Genomic DNA, 12,355 nt, shown 5'->3' with positions numbered 1-12,355 from the left:
AAGTGTTTGTTGTGCCCCAACCAGTAGCACCAGCATAACCTGGGAAGTTTCTAAAAATAAAACATTATCGGGCCCCCCTTTTACTGAATTAATCAGAAGCATTGGCAATGGAGCTCAGCAATCCATATTTTAATACTTCTCCCAGGTGACTATGATGCATACGGCAATTTAATAGCTATTGTTATATATTTAAAAGAGAGGTGAATAGTGTTTAATTATTATGTTATTAATGTATGCTTTATGAGATACTCAAAGTTTTCACTTTAAATTACAAAGGATCTGTTAAATCTATGAATGATTAACCTGTAGGTTCAACTGTCCAGTATTAGCTCAAATGCTAAACTGTAGAGAATAATAGTGCAGGAGGTGTCACCATACTGCTTCTTCCAGAAACATAGCACGTAGTTGATGCATGTAGCAAAGACACATGTTTGAATTTCAGTTTTTTATTAAATGAGAAACATTCTAAGCTTTTCTAGAAAACCATTCACAGTAGGTTAATTTTCTCCCAAGACAACTATGCCTGAAGACATTCATAAGTAAAAGAAATAATTTTCTGATAATGATTTACCAGGTTCTCCTTGGCAGGGCAGTCTGATGGCCACATTTCAATTAGGACTTGGTGGTACAGTCACCACGAAGAAATAAATGTCACCTGTAGCCTTACCAGTCCTCACTTCCAAACATCCTCAATTCTTACTATCTAAGTAAGATAGTCTGCCTTCCATCAATGGCAGTCTTCTTACAGCCTTCATTCTTTTCAGGGGTGTCCAATCTTTTGGCTTCCCTGGGCCACACTGGAAGAAGAAGAATTGTCTTGGGCTACACATAAAATACACTAACACTAATAATAGCTGATGAGCAAAAGAAAAATGCAAACTATTTTCATAATGTTTTAAGAAAGTTTACTAATTTGTGTTGGGCTGCATTCAAAGCCCTCATGAGCCCACATGTGTTCTGCGGGTTGTGGGTTGGACAAGCTTGTTTTAAATCTTCCTCAAGCTATGTAGTTGGTGTTTTCAAAGCTACTGGATTGTCCTTCGAACAATGCATTACTTCTCTATATGTTCATATTTCTAGAGTTGTTAAGGCCCCTTAGTGATTCATGATCACATATCCAGGGAAAAAAGATAATAACATGTTGTGTTTTAGTATTAAGAACCTGTTGTATTTTGACCCCTCTTACTGTGAAATAATAAAGCTTCCACAGCGTGTAAGGGGACCTGATTGGGTTGCTGCTGCTGCCTGGGGTGGCCAGCTTTTATTCCTTTATTTGTCCCCACCCACATCCTACTGATTGGTCCATTTTACAGAGTGCTGATTGGTGCATTTACAATCCTTTAGCTAGACATAGAAAAGTTCTCCAAGTCCCCACTCAACCCAGAAGTCCAGCTGGCTTCATCTCTCATTAGGATTTATCGAACACTGAAATCTAAATAATTATATATGTTTAAAATGGAAGTTATAGACTTAAAAATCTAGTTATTGACCATGTGATGATTTTGCAAGAGTTTACAGAACAATATTTAACTTTTGTCAGTAGAAAGATTTCTACCTGTAAAATTAGAGTACTCACAATAGTTTCTACTGAAGAGCAGGCTATCCCATGGGGATAATTTCTACATATCTGGAGACAGTGCTGTCAAAACTACTGCAAGCGATTCTCTTTCTTTCTCTTCTTCTCTCAAAATAACAGCCAACAAATAACTGAGCCATAAATCAGATTGCTCTATTTGTTAAATCAGCTGAAGCAAGCTGGTGACTGCTTTGTGAACCATTTATTTTGGTTGAATTCTACTCAGTTCTTCACATGCCCTAAATTTTACATGTATAATGGGTTGGTGGAGTTTTCAGAGTGTTCTGACAAGAAATCTAAATATATATGTTTGTTAAAATTCAAAGATGTGTGCTAATATGTAAAATATTTTGATGACCTTACTGCTTGGAAAAAAAACTTACTTGCTTACAATTTATTTAACAACCAGTCAGTATTAGAGTATGGCATAAATAGTTTTTCTTTACAATGCACTGTGGTACAAGTGCCTTAAAAATAAGGTATACAAAATCCTTTCTTTCCATGTGTTTAAGTAGAGGCAAAAAGATGATAATACCACGTGAGAGATGACAAGAACCTTAAGAAATTAGAGTGAGCAAAGAACTGAGAAAATATCTATAAACATACATAGGTAAAATACGCAAGTTTTCTTCTACAATATCCTGCTAGAGGCTGGGGTCTAGAACTTGTAACACTGCTGAAACACTTTGAAGGTATTCTGAACCACATTACAGTTCACATGTCATTCCTGAAGTTGTTGCATTTCCAGAGTAACCATGAGGTAGTACAAGTAATACAATTTGAAGTGATATCTGAAGGTAGAGTTGCTGGATATAAATTTCTTATACTATGTTATGTTACTGAGGTAGGGAGGGGAATGGATATTCATGAGCATAATGAGCAGGGCTTTTTTTTTTTTTTTTGGTCACAGAAAATAAATTGTCTGATTTTCTTTGAAGTGAAATAGAAGTAGGAAGTAGGATGAGATCAGTGAAAAATATACCTAATAACTGTTTGGAAATAAGGGAAGAAATTTTCATAGGAATAGGAATCTAGTCTCCAAGTAGTTGAGGAAATGTTTACAGCTATCTCTTTAGATACCAAGCCGTATTTTACTTATAAAATTAAATTAAACTGTGGTAATAGGGAGAGGGCATAGGTGAATGGAACAATATTCAGTATAACGACTTTTCTTTTGGTCCTAACTTGAAGGTTTTACTAAAAATACTTCAAGTCTGTGACTATAGAAAAAAATAATATGTCAGAGGCATGCAGAATAAAATTTATGGCCAGGAGCAGTGGTTCACACCTGTAATCTCAGCACATTTGGAGGCCGAGGTGGGTAGATCACGAGGTCAGGAGATCAAGACCATCCTGGCTAACATGGTGAAACCCCATCTCTACTAAAAAATAAAAAAAATACCCAGGTGTGGTGGCGGGCGCCTGTAATCCCAGCTACTTGGGAGGCTGAGGCAGGAGAACGGCGTGAACCCGGGGGGCAGAGCTTGCAGTGAGCTGAGATCATGCCACTGCACTCTAGCCTGGGCAACAGAGTGAGACTCTGTCTCAGAAAACATAAATAAATAAAATAAAATAAAATACAATTTATGTATCAATGAGAAAGCAGCACTTCCAGGATGAAGAACAAAAAATAATTCGGAATAAAATGATGTATTAAGTAGACAAATTTAATCTCTATCCTAATTAGGTGATAGAGTTGAAAGGATTAGGTAGAAGCTCAATATAAACTTTAAAAACTCAACTCTACTAGCAGAATAATGGCACTCCAATGATGTTCACATCCAAATCCTCAGAACTTGTGAATATATTACCCTATATGGCAAAAGGACTATAAATATGTGATTCAGTAGACTCTTCTGGATTTTTTGTATAGGCCCGATGTGATCAAAAGAGTGCTTTTAAGAGGACTTAGCCAAGAGCCACGTCAGGAAACAACTCCCATTCACAATTGCCACAAAAAGAATAAAATATTTAGGAATGCAGCTAATTAGGGGGGTGAAAGATCTCTACAAAAAGAACCACAAAATAATACTCAAAGAAATCAGAGATGACACAAACAAATGGAAAACCATTCCATGCTCACAGATAGGAAGAATCAATATAATTAAAATGGCCATACTGCCCAATGCAACTTATGGATTCAATGCTATTCCTATTAAACTACTTTTGAGATTCTTCACGGCCCTAGAAAAAACTATTTTAAAACTCATATGGAAAGAAAAAGAGCCTGAATACATGAGGCAATCCTAAGCAAAAAGAACAAAGCTGGAGGTATCATGCCACCTGACTTCAAACTATACTACAGGGATACAATAATCAAAACAGCATGATACTGGTATAAGAACAGACACATAGACCAGTGCAGCAGAATAGAGAACCCAGAAACAAGGCCACACACCAACAACTATCTGATCTTTGACAACCTTGACAAAAAACAAGCAATGGGGCAAGGATTCACTATTTAATAAATGGTGTTGGAATAACTGTCTATCCATATGAAAGAAATTGAAACTGGACCTCTTCCTTACACCATATACAAAAATTAACTCAAGATGGATTAAAGACTTAAATGTAAAACCCAAAGTATAAAAACCCTTGAAGACAACCTAGGCAATACCATTCAGGACATAGCCACAGACAAAAATATTATGACACAAATGCTGAAAGCAATCGCAGCAAAAGCAAAAATTGACAATTTGGATCGAATTAAGCTAAAGAGCTTCTGCACAGCAAAACAAACTATCAAAAGAAGAAGCAACCTACAGAATGGGAGAAATTTTTTGCAAACTATGCATCTAACAAAGATCTAATATTCAGCATCTATGAGAAACTGAAACAGGAACATGATAATTTTAGTCATATACATGAGAAGATATCTTCCCTACATCTTAGTTTTATAGAATTTGTAAATTCAACTAATCGCAAACTTTTTTTTTTTGGAGATGGAGTCTTGCTCTGTTGCCCAGGCTGGAGTGCAGTGGTACAATCTCGGCTCACTGCAAGCTCCGCCTCCTGGGTTCACGCTATGCTCCTGCCTCAGCCTCCCGAGTAGCTGGGACTACAGGCGCCCACCACCATGCCCGGCTAATTTTTTGTATTTTTAGTAGAGACAGGGTTTCACCGTGTTAGCCAGGATGGTCTCCATCTCCTGACCTCGGGATCCGCCCACCTGGGCCTCCTGAAGTGCTGGGATTACAGGCGTGAGCCACCGCGCCGGGCCCAGTGCAAACTTTTAATTAAGACGTGATGGCCGTTTCCTGTTGTGTTAATCTTAGGAACTAACCTGATTGACCAAAACTTCCTCAGAGATTATGTCAATGAGCAGATGTGTACAACTGGATTCAGGTACAACTAACACAACAGAAAAAAATAATTTACATCTGATTTCCATTTATCACAATCTAATAAGGTACATTTTTTGCAGAAAACCCCACATTTATTATGTTTCTAAAATAAATATGACAAAGAGATTATATTTGGTTATACATTTTATCTTCTAAATTTTTATTCAGATCATTGTACTTAATAATTCTGGAAAACCTCTTTAGAAGTCAGTAGATTAACCATGCAGGAAGCCTTGGTGGGCATTTGAATAACATTACAAATGTTTTTTAAAAAGTTATACGGTTCTTAAAATTCATACAATTTTCTTTTTAGCACTTACCGGAAAATAGAAAGTGGCTGAAGTCATTGGTTACATTCTGCTTTTATTAAAATATTGATATTCAATTTTTCTATGGGCTATATGCGATAAAACTGATTTCAATTATATTGATGATTTTATGGATAAAGAGTGATCTGCTCATTAATGCATAATCTAAACCATCATATAGAATTTAATTTGGAGTGGGTATCAAAATAAAATGCTTATTGAACTACTTCGAAAGTTGGATGTCCTAATGTTAAAATATTTTTATTAATCAAAACTTTTAGAAAGTAGCTGGATGTGGTGGTATGCACATGTTCAGCAGGCTGAGTTGGGAGTATTGCTGGAACACAGGAGTTCAAGGCTAAAAGGAGATATGTTGACACCACTGCATTCCAGCCTGGATGACAAAGCAAGACCCTGCCTTTAATTGTATATATATTAAATATACACATATACGTATATACTAAATATATATATTATATATTATATATAGTATACTAAATATATATTAAATATATACATATTTAATATTTGTATACTATATATTATACTAAATATATATTAATTAATCGTTATGTCATACCAACATTCTCGCGTCAAAAGTAAGACCTTTAATGTAGCGGTTAAGTTAGAAGCGTGAAGTCAGTGATTTGACAAGACTTTCAAGCTAGCAAGCTCACCTACCACCGTTTCGTATACAACATACACTGACAGAAAACACAGGACCCTTCCTTAAAAGACAAAGACTGTTCATTAGCCATGATAAAAGCCAGCAACCACAACAATATGTTGTGCTGATTCTGTGAGCCCCAATTCCCACAGGGCTATGCAGTAAAGGTCAGAGTTATTTTTCAATTTCTTCGAGAAAATATTTCTAAAACAGCAAAGTACAGTTCAGTGAAACATTATTTTAATTTATAAACAAGGTATAGAGGTACATGAGTTACTCAGAAAACTAGATATTCCTGCAATGCTTTGCATTTGTAAATTGTTTTCTTTTTTTTTGAATGACGTGCTTGGGTCTCTAAATACTAAGTGTTTTCAAAAGTTAAGGCCTATTAATGCTTAGCTTTTAATAGTATTTTCTTACAGTGCGATGAAGAAATTGATCAAGAAAAGACAGTCTGGAAAGCAGAATTTAAGGCCCCAAATAGGAAAAACAAGATGAATAGAAAATATGAAGAAGTTCGAATGTATACTAATGTCTGATTGTGCGTGTTCTGACCCCTTAGAACACTACTAAGGTGTTCTCTTATTCAGTGTATTTACCACATTCTACTACAAATTAGAGTATCATGAACTAAAGTATTATAAATTTAGCAATGAAAAATCATACAATACCAATATTAATGTATGTGATAAATGGTTTCCTCATGCCTGGATTCCTGCTTGGTTTTCAAAGAGCATTCTGTTCATATAATTTAATCCCTTTTCCTTCGAAGCATTTTGCTCCCATTTTTCTCCCCCTTACTTTCTATTTATTTGCCATTAATATGCTGCCTACAAATGAGCAGGTAAAACCTTTCCAAATTGGCATCTTTTTATGTTTGAAGCATTTTGATGCACTGCTTATTGGGCCTTTCTTAATCTCTATTAGAAAAGCCTAAATCCATCTCAAGATAACTTGTGCATTCTATTTGTATATTTTCAACTACTTTTCAGTTTGCCTTCTAGATAACATAGAAACTTGTATAATCCAAATTGGCATTGTCTTGTTTTCTCAGTCAAACCTCTTGATTTGATTCTGTAATCCATTGGTTCTGTCTTTCCAGTCACCAGAAGTACAACTTCAAGTACTTCCTTTCTTCTTATTGGCCTTTATAGTAAATTTATAATCAAGTTTTAATATTTTGTCATTTTGTTTATATGTTCCTGTCTATCATGTGTATCCAACAACATAATCTGGGGCAATTTTTATCTCATAACTGCATTAGAGAAATTAACTGTAATTTATATTTTCTAAATGTCCTCTCATTGCAAAGTGCAAAAAACTAGATTAATTTTCCTTAAGGACTGATTTTATAACAAAATCCCAAACTCAAAATATTCCGTAGAAAATAAAGACTAATTGCTGTAATCTGATATGAGTCCTTCATAGCTAGGGTTCCACATTACTGTCAACCTTATTTTATCTAAATATAGTATATAAATTTTAATTGACATAGTAATTTTTAAAAAGTGAAACAGTATAATTTTCTCTATTTTTTCCTAACTCAAGTTTTTATTCTATGTGAGTGTCAGAACACTCGGAGTAGGTTTGAAATTCCATGTTGCCAGCATCTGTCCTTGAGTTGGAATTAGTTCTAGGTGGTGTATTTACTGCCAAGGCATCAATGTGGACAAGCCCACAGCCTCAGATATCTGATTGCATTTTTCAACAAAGATATTTCGATTTGTCTTCTTGAGTCTCAGTTATTAGTCCATGTATATTGCTGCTAAGATAACCCTGATTTCCAAGAAGATGTACCCTTCTGGTCCAGTGGCAATCTCCGTGCCTCATTTTAGTGTGTGAACTGCAGGTCCAATGTCTCACTAAAGCATGAGAGTCACTGAAGTTTGTTTAAATATGTGTCTGCTTCGATCGAGTATACAGCCTTTCTTTATTAGACTTCCTGAACTGTTCTGTTCTTCTTTCTCCAATTTTGCAAATTTCTTTTGAGTACTACCATTTCACTCAAGCCGAGACTAGAAGCAGCATATATTTTTTCCTCCATATATGACTTGATAAATTTAAACTTCATTGTCATTCCTTCTGTTCTCTTCTCCTGCCCTAGAAATATCTATACTTCTATATCTGTATCTGTATATTATGTTTCTTTTTTTTTATTTGGGGAAGGGAAGGCCAAACCTAATCAAACCATATGTTAGCAAACCATTTGTTTAAACTTGTTTATTTCCTTAAGGATATCTACTCTTAGAGCTCCAGGGGAAAAAATATTTCTGTGATCATCCTTGAAGTAACGAACATAGAATAACCCTATTTGTCTATGGGAAAGGAGAGAAACACAAAGAAAAGAAATACATGAGAAAACAATGAATAAGTAAAAATATACTCCAACATCAATTAATGTACCAGAATCTAGTGCACATTAAATATTTTTCAACTTGACAAACCAGTATATATGATGGTCCACATAACCTGCACTGAATTTTCCCATTTCTCATTTGAGCTTATGCAAATCCTTTTACCTATCAGTCTCCTTCAAATTTAAATTATTCTGTAAAAATTTTCATGACATCAGACGAAAATGGTTTCTTTTTGTGGTTGATCCGTGCAATAAGAATGTACACCCAACCAAACATTTAGTCAAGTTGTCGAAGCTGATAATACCATACACAGACATCAAGAGGGTATGAAGCAGTTTATTACTCCCATAATAAGGCTTTGTGGGATGAACATGGCTAGTTCTTAAGCAGGAAGAAAACAGTTTGAGATAGCACAGGTTGGGATGGGGGTGCAGCCAGCGGCTTGACTTTTCTTATAGTTAGCGAGAGGAATCAGAGTGAGGGTTCGCACATGCAGGCCTGAATTTGGATCTGCATTTGCCAACAACCAATATCAAGAGAATGAGACAGACCTACTTATAAGCTCCCACTTTGCACTAAAATATTCCATAGTGTGCATGGATGATGTGACCCCATAAATAATACATTAAAATAAAATCAAATGTTTGGCACTTACAATCAGCTTCACAGAATTGGACCTCATGGGTTTTCCCCTCTGGTCAAAATACTTAATGTGGCCACATACAAAGTTAAACAGAGCCTTCGAAGATGAAAACACATTATACAAGAACTATTTGGAGAAGGGGTAATTATCCCCACGGTTTCTCTTTATTTAATAACTGTATTTGGTCTATTCTTAAAACTGGAAATAATGAATAACACTTAATGATGGATTATTGCAACCTTAATGTCCTAATCTCACCCATGAAGTCTTCTATACCTGATATTACTTAAATTACTGACTCCATTCAATCCAATCAGAAACCGGTAAGTACTTTGTAGTCACAGATTTAGCTAATAAATTCCTTTCATTGCCTATTTCAACAGCTTCTTAGCTGCAGTTTTTCTTCACCTTCAAGAAGACAATACATCCTTATGCAGCAACCCAGGGGCATCACAACAGATTTACTGTTGCACACAGCCTTTGTAGGTAAGAACTTAATCACATTAAAATTTTTCTAGGAACATATGTATGACATTATATTGATGTCATCCTCCTAGGAGACTCTATTTACACATTCATTCAGGACAACCAAACAGTCACAACAGAGCTCATCAAAATTAGTGGACTACTTACTCACACAAAGCAAAAGGCCTCACCACCTCAGTAAAATTTCTCAATATCATTTAACTAGAGGGTGCTCCGTTCCTGACATTATAAAGAAACAGTTGTTCATTCTGTCATCACCCACAATGTTAAAACAAATTCAACATCTTTTCGACCTTTTGGATTCTGAAAGAAACATATTCCTTATTTACATTTATTTAAGCTCATTTATGTTGTTGCTCACAAATTGACTTACCCCGAATGGGTCACCCTACAACAAAAGACTCTAGAATCTATCAGTATTGCAATACAACAGAGACTTAAGTTAGTGCCCCTCAAAGATTGTTCACTGTAGAAGCTTTGGCAACCTCTTCTTATGTCTTTTAGAGGTTCCAGACTACCCATGTGATATGGTTAGGCTGTGTCCCCATCCACTTCTTTTCTTGAATTGTAGTTCCCATAATCCCCACGTTTCATGGGGGGACTGGTGGGAGATAATTGAATCATGGAGGTGGGTTTTTCCCATGGTGTTCTTGTGATAGTGAATAAGTCTCACTAGATCTGATCATTTTATAAAGTGCAGCTCCCCTGCACACTCTCTCTTGCCTGCCACCATGTAAGACGTGCCTTTGCTCCTCCTTTGATTTCCACCATGATTGTGAGACCTCCCCAGCCATGTGGAACTGTGAGTCCATTAATATACCATGATGGATGGAAGCACTGCCATTACACATAATAGAGCCCACTGCATAACAGCCACTTTCTGTTGCTTCAACAGAATGTCCCTGATCAAGAATGAGACCCAAGGCTCAGTGCAACTGGCCAAACATCATGCAGTAATCTTAACAATAAATGCTCTGTCCAAGAATCAGCCACATCTGCATAATTTTACGGAATATTTATCTGTGGAAAATGGTCTGGCCATTTGGGCAGGCCAATGGTAGCAACAAAATTTTCATGTCCAACATCCTCCTGTTTGGAAAAAATAACTCTGAAATCTTGTGAATTACAAGTACCCACTATATAACCAGGGTTGCATGTCTTTTTACATAATGATGTCACAATACAAATCTTTATCAAATTATTCCTTACCCCTTCACGGTTCTACACATTAATAATAGTGAGCAATTGATTGTGAGCAATTGTGAGTAAGGAACACATTTTACTTCACAAAATACACAATGCTGGGCTCATGTACTAGTTAGAGTTTTCCAGGAAAAAACAAAACAAAACAAATCAAAACAAAACAAAACAAAAAAACAGAACTCAGAGAGGGAGAGAGAGAGAGAGAATGAATGAGATTTATTAATGAAATTAGTAATATCATGGAAGTTCATGGAGGCTAGCAGGTCCCAAGGTTTACAGGGCAAGTCACAAAACTGGAGACTCATGAGAATAAATGAAGTAGTTCCAGTCCAAAGGCTGGCAGGCTTAAAAATCAGAAAAAGCTGATCTTTCAGTCTGAGTCTGAAGTCAGGAAAAGAAGCCAATGTCACAGTTCAAAAAGTTTCAGGTAGCAGGATTCTTTCTTACTTTAGGGCGATTCAGACTTTTTGTTTTATTTAGATTTCCAACTGATTAGGTAAGGTCCAACTACAATACGGCAGAAAATCTGCTCTACTCGGTCTACTGTCATGAATGTTAATTGCATCCCAAATACCCTCAAGGAAACACCCAGAATAGTGTTTAAGCAAACACTGGAACATCCTATCAACCAGTTAGATTGACAAATAAAATTAACCATCACATCTGCTGACCAAGGTATTCAATGGAAGTTTTATTTCCTTACCGTTCTCATGCTGTGAGCCTCATAGGTAACCATAATGGCTTACTATAACAACTTCAAATGCAATTAAATAAATCATAGCACATTTTACTCCTCAGTCAAACATTGGAGTGAGTTATAATAAAGAGTCTGGATTGATTTTTATTGCCTTATTGTTAATAATTTTTATGCTTTACCACCCGCCCTTCTGTTTTGTTCTACATCTTGGCAAGCCAGTTATATATCTTAGATCTCTACCTCAGTGCCAGTGGAAAGTTCAAACCATGTAAACTTCATCCCAAATGCACAACTCCCAACCCCCAGTAAAATAACGGGCAAGCTACTCATGCCTCCATATTATCTTAGGCCATTTTCAGACCTGTTTTTGAGCTTGCCATGATCTGTCCAGAAAGTCTCATTATGTGAGAAATAAATCTTTTCATACTCTCTTGGTGTATGTGTGATATAATCAGCTTTTAATATCCAAATTAAGTTTGGCTCACGGGTTTATTCTTCTATCACATAGTACTCACAAATTCTCCCTTTCTTCTGTCTTCCTGTAAAATCACATATATCACTTTCTAATCTAGAATTCTTGCCTTTATATCCCTACCTTTGCAACTAGTGATTAAGGTATGACCTTATAAAATTGGCATGAAGATGCTATATGTACCTGAAACCCAAAATTCCCAGAGAAAATGAGGTTATTAAAAATGTGATTATTAAGAAAATAAATATGAAGCATATTGAATATGGTAATTTTTTTCTGAGAGATATAGTGTAAAGTGTTATATGAGTTATCCAGGTAGGCAGCTTTTTTTGGTGCTACCTGTTAACCGAATTTTCTTGCTGGAAAATGTGTGTCAATGTGTTGTAAACTAATGATGATTAGTATTTTCCTTATTGCCTGCTTTTCTGCCATATTACTAAATTGTATAAAGAAAAAAGCAAAAAAAACTTATAATGGAGCTTATTAAAGAGTATATATAATAGTTATGGTTAGCAGTAAAATGGCTCCAGATGAAGCCCTTAAAATATAAAATAACCTAAGATTATAGAGCAGAGCAGTATTGTAGCATTCATTATCAAGTT

Source organism: Pan troglodytes, chromosome 22 (genome assembly GCF_028858775.2).
Source record: "Pan troglodytes isolate AG18354 chromosome 22, NHGRI_mPanTro3-v2.0_pri, whole genome shotgun sequence".
NCBI classification, from domain to species: Eukaryota; Metazoa; Chordata; class Mammalia; order Primates; family Hominidae; genus Pan; species Pan troglodytes.
Note: the sequence above shows the minus strand (reverse complement) of the source record.